Source organism: Stegostoma tigrinum, chromosome 11 (assembly GCF_030684315.1).
Source record: "Stegostoma tigrinum isolate sSteTig4 chromosome 11, sSteTig4.hap1, whole genome shotgun sequence".
In the NCBI taxonomy this organism is placed as follows: Eukaryota; Metazoa; Chordata; class Chondrichthyes; order Orectolobiformes; family Stegostomatidae; genus Stegostoma; species Stegostoma tigrinum.
The window spans coordinates 10,685,950-10,694,785 of record NC_081364.1 but is presented as its reverse complement, the minus strand read 5'-3'; positions in this window follow the sequence as shown (position 1 = coordinate 10,694,785).

The following is an 8,836-nucleotide window of genomic DNA, read 5'->3' as shown; positions in this document are numbered from 1 at the left end:
TTGTGCCCACTTTATCACCTCCGCTGGCTACGTGTTCTGGGCACCCACCAACCTCTACGTAAAGAACTTTCCACACATATCTCCCTTAAACCTTTCCCCGCTCACCTTGAAATCATGACCTCGAGTAAGTGAGTCCCCCACTCTGGGAAAAAGCTTCTTGCTATCCACCCTGTCTATACCCCTCATGATTTTGTAGACCTCAATCAGGTGTCCCCCCATCAACCTCCAACTTTCTAATGTAAAAAACCCTCATCAACTCAACCTCTCTTCATAGCTACCGCCCTCCATACCAGGCAACATCCTGGTAAACCTGCTCTGCACCCTCTCCAAAGCATCCACATCCTTTTGGTAACATGGAGACCAGGACGGTATGCAGTATTCCAAATGAGGCTGAACCAAAGTCCTATACAACTGTAACATGACCTGCCAACTCTCGTACTCAACACCCCGTCTGATGAATGAAAGCATGCCGTGTGCCTTCTTGACTACTCTTTTGACCTGTGTTGCCACTTTCGGGGTACAATGGACCTGAACACCCAGAAGTCTCTTGTGCATCAATTTTGCCCAGGGCTTTTCCAGTTCACTCTTGAATTGGATCTTCCAAAATGCATCACCTCACATTTGCCTGGATTGAACTCCATCTGCCATTTCTCCACCCAACTCTTCAATCTATCTATATTCTGCTGCATTCTCCGACAGTCCCCTTCGCTATCAGCTACTCCACCAATCTTCGTGCCATCTACAAACTTGCTAATCAGACCATCTATACCTTCCTCCAGATAATTTATGTATATCACAAACAACAGTGGTCCCAGCATGGATCTCTACGGAACACCACTGGTCACAGTTCTCCATTTTGAGAAACTCCCTTCCACTACAACTCTCTGTCTCCTGTTGCCCTGCCAGTTCTTTATCCATCTAGCTAGTACACCCTGGACCCCATGCAACTTCATTTTCTCCATTAGCCTACCATGGGGAACCTTATCAAATGCCTTACTGAAGCTCATGTATAAGACATCTACAGCCCTTCCCTTATCTATCAACTTTGTCACTTCCTCAAAGAATTCTATCAAGTTGGTAAGACATGACCTTCCCTGCACAAAAACCATGCTATCTATCACTAACAAGCCCATTTTCTTCCAAATGTAAGTAGATCCTAGCCCTCAGTATCTTCTCCAGCAGTTTCCCCACCACTGACATCAGGCTCACCGGTCTATAATTACCTGGATTATCCTTGCTACCCTTCTTAAACAAGGGGACAACATTAGCAATTCCCCAATCCTCCGGGACCTCACCCGTGCTCAAGGATGCTGCAAAGATATCTGTTAAGGCCCCAGCTATTTACTCTCTTGCTTCACTCAGTAACCTCCAGACCTTGGGACTTGTCCACCCTAATGCCTTTTGAAATACCCAACACGACCCCCTCCTTATGCCAACCTGACCTAGAGTAATCAAACATCTATCTCTAACCTCAACATCTGTCATGTCCCTCTCCTCAGTGAATACCGACACAAAGTACTCATTAAGAATCTCACTCATTTTCTCTGACTCCTCCCATAACTTACCTCCTTTGTCCTTGAATAGGCCAACCCTTTCTCCACTAACCCTCTTGCTCCTTATGTATGAATAAAAGGCTTTGGGATTTTTCCTTAACCCTGTTTCCTAAAGATATTTCATGACCCCTTTTAGCCCTCTTAATTCCTCGTTTCAGATTGGTCCTACTTTCCTGATATTCTTCGAAAGCTTTGTCTGTTTTCAGTCACCCAGGCCTTATGTATGCTTCCTTTTTCCTCTTTGCTAGTCTCACAATTTCACCTGTCATCCATGGTTCCCTAATCTTGCCCATTCTATCCTTCATTTTCACAGGGACATGTCTGACCTGCACTCTAATCAACATCTCTTTAAAAGCCTCCCACATATCAAATGTGGATTTTCCCTCAAACAGCTGCTCCCAATCTACATTCCCCAGCTCCTGCCAAATTTTGCTGTCATTGGCCTTCCCCCAATTCACTATTCTTCCTTTCGGAGCACTCTTGCCTTTTGCCCATCGGTATTCTAAAACTTATAGAATTGTGATCACTATTCCCAAAGTAATCCCCTACTGAAACTTCAACCACCTGGCTGGGCTCATTCCCCAAAACCAGGTCCAGTATGGCCCCAACCCAAGCTGAACTATTTACATGATAATAAAATGTGAGGCTGGATGAACACAGCAGGCCAAGCAGCATCTCAGGAGCACAAAAGCTGACGTTTCGGGCCTAGACCCTTCATCAGAGAGGGGGATGGGGGGAGGGAACTGGAATAAATAGGGAGAGAGGGGGAGGCGGACCAAAGATGGAGAGTAAAGAAGATAGGTGGAGAGAGTGTAGGTGGGGAGGTAGGGAGGGGATAGGTCAGTCCAGGGAAGACGGACAGGTCAAGGAGGTGGGATGAGGTTAGTAGGTAGCGGGGGGTGCGGCTTGGGGTGGGAGGAAGGGATGGGTGAGAGGAAGAACCGGTTAGGGAGGCAGAGACAGGTTGGACTGGTTTTGGGATGCAGTGGGTGGGAGGGAAGAGCTGGGCTGGTTGTGTGGTGCAGTGGGGGGAGGGGATGAACTGAGCTGGTTTAGGGATGCAGTGGGGGAAGGGGAGATTTTGAAACTGGTGAAGTCCACATTGATACCATATGGCTGCAGGGTTCCCAGGCGGAATATGAGTTGCTGTTCCTGCAACCTTCGGGTGGCATCATTGTGGCAGTGCAGGAGGCCCATGATGGACATGTCATCAAGAGAATGGGAGGGGGAGTGGAAATGGTTTGCGACTGGGAGGTGCAGTTGTTTGTTGCGAACTGAGCGGAGGTGTTCTGCAAAGCGGTCCCCAAGCCTCCGCTTGGTTTCCCCAATGTAGAGGAAGCCGCACCGGGTACAGTGGATGCAGTATACCACATTGGCAGATGTGCAGGTGAACCTCTGCTTGATGTGGAATGTCATCTTGGGGCCTGGGATGGGGGTGAGGGAGGAGGTGTGGGGACAAGTGTAGCATTTCCTGCGGTTGCAGGGGAAGGTGCCGGGTGTGGTGGGGTTGGAGGGCAGTGTGGAGCGAACAAGGGAGTCACGGAGAGAGTGGTCTCTCCGGAAAGCAGACAGGGGAGGGGATGGAAAAATGTTAGTTCTTTAAGGACCGCAACTTTCCCCCCACGGTGATCGAGAACGCCCTTGACCGCGTCTCCCGCATTTCCCGCGACACATCCCTCACACCCCGCCCCCGCCACAACCGCCCCAAGAGGATCCCCCTCGTTCTCACACACCACCCTACCAACCTCCGGATACAACGTATTATCCTCCGACACTTCCGCCATTTACAATCCGACCCCACCACCCAAGACATTTTTCCATCCCCTCCCCTGTCTGCTTTCCGGAGAGACCACTCTCTCCGTGACTCCCTTGTTCGCTCCACACCGCCCTCCAACCCCACCACACCCGGCACCTTCCCCTGCAACCGCAGGAAATGCTACACTTGTCCCCACACCTCCTCCCTCACCCCCATCCCAGGCCCCAAGATGACATTCCACATCAAGCAGAGGTTCACCTGCACATCTGCCAATGTGGTATACTGCATCCACTGTACCCGGTGCGGCTTCCTCTACATTGGGGAAACCAAGCGGAGGCTTGGGGACCGCTTTGCAGAACACCTCCGCTCAGTTCGCAACAAACAACTGCACCTCCCAGTCGCAAACCATTTCCACTCCCCCTCCCATTCTCTTGATGACATGTCCATCATGGGCCTCCTGCACTGCCACAATGATGCCACCCGAAGGTTGCAGGAACAGCAACTCATATTCCGCCTGGGAACCCTGCAGCCATATGGTATCAATGTGGACTTCACCAGTTTCAAAATCTCCCCTTCCCCTACTGCATCCCGAAACCAGCCCAGTTCATCCCCTCCCCCCACTGCACCACACAACCAGCCCAGCTCTTCCCCCCCACCCACTACATCCCAAAACCAGTCCAACCTGTCTCTGCCTCCCTAACCGGTTCTTCCTCTCACCCATCCCTTCCTCCCACCCCAAGCCGCACCCCCCGCTACCTACTAACCTCATCCCACCTCCTTGACCTGTCCGTCTTCCCTGGACTGACCTATCCCCTCCCTACCTCCCCACCTACACTCTCTCCACCTATCTTCTTTACTCTCCATCTTCGGTCCGCCTCCCCCTCTCTCCCTATTTATTCCAGTTCCCTCCCCCCATCCCCCTCTCTGATGAAGGGTCTAGGCCCGAAACGTCAGCTTTTGTGCTCCTGAGATGCTGCTTGGCCTGCTGTGTTCATCCAGCCTCACATTTTATTATCTTGGAATCTCCAGCATCTGCAGTTCCCATTATCTCTGAACTATTTACATACTGCTCGAGAAAACCCTCCTGGATGCTCCTTACAAATTCTGCTACATCTAAACCTCTAACACTAAGTGAATCCCAGTCACTGTTGGGAAAATTAAAATCTCCCATCACCACCACCATATTCCTCCTAAACCTTTCCATTATCTGTCCACATATTTGTACCTCTATCTCACACTCTCTGTTTGGAGGCCTGTAGTACAGCCCCAACATTGTTACTGCACCCTTCCTATTTCTGACCTCTACCCATATTGCCTCACTGTTTGAGTCCTCCATAGTGCCCTCCTTCAGTACAGCTGTGATATCCTCTTTGACCAGTAATGCAAATCCTCCACCCCTTTTGCCTCCCTCTCTATCCCACCTGAAGCATCTATATCCTGGGATATTTAGTTGCCAATCTTGCCCTTCCCTCAACCAAGTCTCAGTAATAGCAATAACATCATACTCCCAGGTACTAATCCAAGCCCTCAGTTCATCTGCCTTACCTACTACACTTCTCACATTAAAACAAATGCACCTCAGACCATCTGTCCCTTTGCGTTCATCATCTGCTCTCTGCATCCTCTTCCCCTTAGTCACACTGACTTCATTATCTCGTTCATTACAGGCTTTAGTTACTACCTCCTTACTGTCCACTAACCTCCTCATTTGGTTCCCTTCCCCCTGCCACATTAGTTTGAACCCTCCCCCACTTGTCAACCCTTGTCAACTCTTCTTTCTCTCTGGCTCATCATTGTCCATTGCTTTGTCTACTGTTGCTGTTTTCTCTCATTGCGCTCCATTCCCAACTATCACATACTACTTTCTCCACCTCTCCCCACCCACCCAAGCACCAGATCTCACTCTCCCTCCAACCGGCACCTGCGGGACAAGGAATGTGCCGGTTGATCAAACATTCCGGTTGATCAGTTCCATAAAACACGCTAACAATAGAAACCTAATGCAATAATGGGTATACACATCACTGTTAAACTTTATTTGCATTTAAATCACTTAAATAATAACACAGCTTTTCCAGCCGTAAATAAAACAGAATGGCCACGGAGCCTTCTCACTCGCAACTTGGACATTACGGAGATCACAATGACACGGTAAACTTTCGGTATTTCTGGTTTGCCGGTTTACCAAGAGTCATCGTCACCACATGCCGGTTAAAACAATGATAACAAAGTGTGAAGCTGGATGAACACAGCAGGCCAAGCAGCATCTCAGGAGCACAAAAGCTGACGTTTCGGGCCTAGACCCTTCATCAGAGAGGGGGATGGGGAGAGGGTTCTGAAGTAAATAGGGAGAGACGGGGAGGCGGACCGAAGATGGATAGTGGAGAAGATATGGAGAGGAGAGTATTGGTGGGGAGGTAGGGAGGGGATAGGTCAGTCCACAGAGGATGGGCAGGTCAAGGAGGCGGGATGAGGTTAGTAGGTGGGAAATGGAGGTGTGGCTTGAGGTGGAAGGAGGGCATAGGTAAGAGGAAAAACAGGTTAGGGAGGTGGGGATGAGCTGGGCTGGTTGTGTGATGCAGTGGGGGAAGGGGAGATTTTGAAGCTGGTGAAGTCCACATTGATACCATTAGGCTGCAGGGTTCCCAGGCAGAATATGAGTTGCTGTTCCTGCAACCTTCGGGTGGCATCATTGTGGCACTGCTGGAGGCCCATGATGGACATGTCGTCTGAGGAATGGGAGGGGGAGTTAAAATCGTTCGCAACTGGGAGGTGCAGTTGTTTATTGCGAACCGAGCGGAGGTGTTCTGCAAAGCGGTCCCCAAGCCTCTGCTTGGTTTCCCCAATGTGGAGGAAGCCACACCGGGTACAGTGGATACAGTATACCACATTGGCAGATGCGCAGGTGAATATCTGCTTAATATGGAAAGTCATCTTGGGGCCTGGGATGGGGATGAGGGAGGAGGTGTGGGGGCAAGTGTAGCACTTCCTGCGGTTGCAGGGGAAGGTGCCGGGTGTGGTGGGATTGGAGGGGACGACATGTCCATCACGGGCCTCCTGCAGTGCCACAATGATGCCACCCGAAGGTTGCAGGAACAGCGACTCATATTCCACTTGGAATCCCTGCAGCCCAATGGTATCAATGTGGACTTCATAAGCTTCAAAATGTCCACCTTACCCACTGCATCCCAAAACCAGCCCAGCCTGTCCCCTCCCCCCACTGTATCACAAAACCAGCACAGCTCGTCCCCGCCTCCCTAACCTGTTCTTCCTCTCGCCTATCCCATCCTTCCACCTCAAGCCGCACCTCCATTTCCCACCTGTCAACCTCATCCTGCCTCCTTGACCTGTCCGTCCTCCCCGGACTGACCTATCCCCTCCCTACCTCCTCACCTATACTCTCCTCTCCAGCTATCTTCCCCTCTATCCATCTTCGGTTTGCCTCCCCCTCTCTCCCTATTTATTTCAGAATCCTTTCCCCATCCCCCTCTCTGCTGAAGGGTCTAGGCCCAAAACGTCAGCTTGTGTGCTCCTGTGATGCTGCTTGGCCTGCTGTGTTCATCCAGCTCCACACTTTGTTATCTTGGATTCTCCAGCATCTGCAGTTCCCATTATCCCCGGTGAAAACAATGTTCACTGTCCCAGTTTTCCCAGCTATCATCAGTCCTGAAGAAGGGTCACCGGACCCAAGACATTAACTCTGCATTTGATATTAGCTAATTAGGTGTTCAGCTCTAGAACTCCTTTCCTTAAACTTATTCACTTCCTTTAAACTAGATTTTTGAGTAAATTATTTAGAATTAGAAATAGGTTCATGTCATGTATCTTCAAGTACAGGAATATAAGAGTACAATGAACAGTGTACAAAGTCACGATTCCCAGTGCCACCTTGGGGACAAATTTCCTCTGGTAGGATTTGAACCTGCGTCCCAGAACATTATCTGGATCTCTGGATTGACAGTCTAGCTGTAATACTGCTCGGCCATCATACACCATATAACATTAATAACCTGAATTTATACAAAGCAGCTTAACATATTGGAAATAAAACTTAAAGCATTTTACTAAAGTGCAAGACAGCCAAAAGCTGATTGATTCTTAACTGTCCTCTGGGCAATTGGGGATGGACAATAAATGCTGCCTGGTCAGTGACACCTTCATTCTGTGAATGAGTAAAGGGGAAAATAAATTTAAAGCTGGTTGCAAATTGTCCCTTTCATCTCCAGGTTTTTGGTAAACCTAAGGATTAACTTTAGTCATTAAGGCCAACATGAAACTCAATGTGAAGGCAAATTATAGATTAAAGTTTTGTATATTTATTCTGAAGTTTACAAGCCCCCAAGCTCACAAATATGTGCATTTTCAGGAGGGTAACACCTATGGTGTCCCTGAGGGCAGACTTTATAACACAGTAATCCCTTCAATCAATCTACAACTCTTCTGAGTGCCATTTAAATTACTAATAGTGATAGTGGATCTATTAGCAATTGGCTAGGAACTGTCTCAATTACTCAACAGAGTCAGAAGCGTCCCTTTAAAGGAACACAATTATTCCCCCATTATGGGGGATACATAAAGAATAGGAGTTTCAGTCAGAGATAGTAGGAGCTGCAGATGCTGGAGAATCTGAGATAACAAGGTGTAGAGCTGGATGAACACAGCAGGCCAAGCAGCGTCAGAGGGGCAGGCAGTTTTAGTCAAACTGCTGAATATGCTGAATGGCTGTTTTTAAAGGAAATATGAATGAGGAGCCTCCAAACGAAGGGAGAAGTTGTTTTCATCGAGGCATAGAATCATAGAGTCATTTGGTATGGTCCAACCAGTCCATGCCTAACATAGTCCCAAATTACCCTTGTCCCACCTGTCTGCTCCAGGCCTGAGTCCCTCCAAACATTTTCATTCATGTACTTATTCAAATGTCTTTTAAATGTTGTAACTGTGCCCACATCTGTCCTTTCTTCAGGATGTTCACTCCACACATGAACCATTCTCTGTATTAGAAATCTGCTTCTTGTGCCTTTTATAAATCTTTCTCCTCTCATCTTAAAAATATGCCTACTAGTCTTTAAATACCCCATCCTAGGGAAAAGCCACCAATCTTATCTTATGCCTTCATGATCCATAAATTTCTATAGGGTCACCCCTCAACCTGCTACACTTCAGTGAAAACAGTCCCAGTCTATCCAACCTCTCTTTATAGTTCAAACTTTCCATTCCCAGCAGCGTCCTGGTAAATCTCTTTTGAACCATCTCCAGCTTAATAATATCCTCCCCATAACAGAGTGGACAGAACTGGACACAATACCGCAGAAAACCAAAAGAACTGCAGACGCTGCAAATCAGGAAGAAAAACAAAGTTGCTAGGAAAGTTCAGCAGGCCTGGCAGCATCTGTGAAGGAAAAAACAGAGTTAACATTTCAGGTCCGGTGAACGGTTCTGAGGAAGGGTCACCAGACCCAAAACGTTAACTCTGTTTTTGCCTTCACAGATGCTGCCAGACCTGCTGAGCAGTGCCTCAGAAGATGCC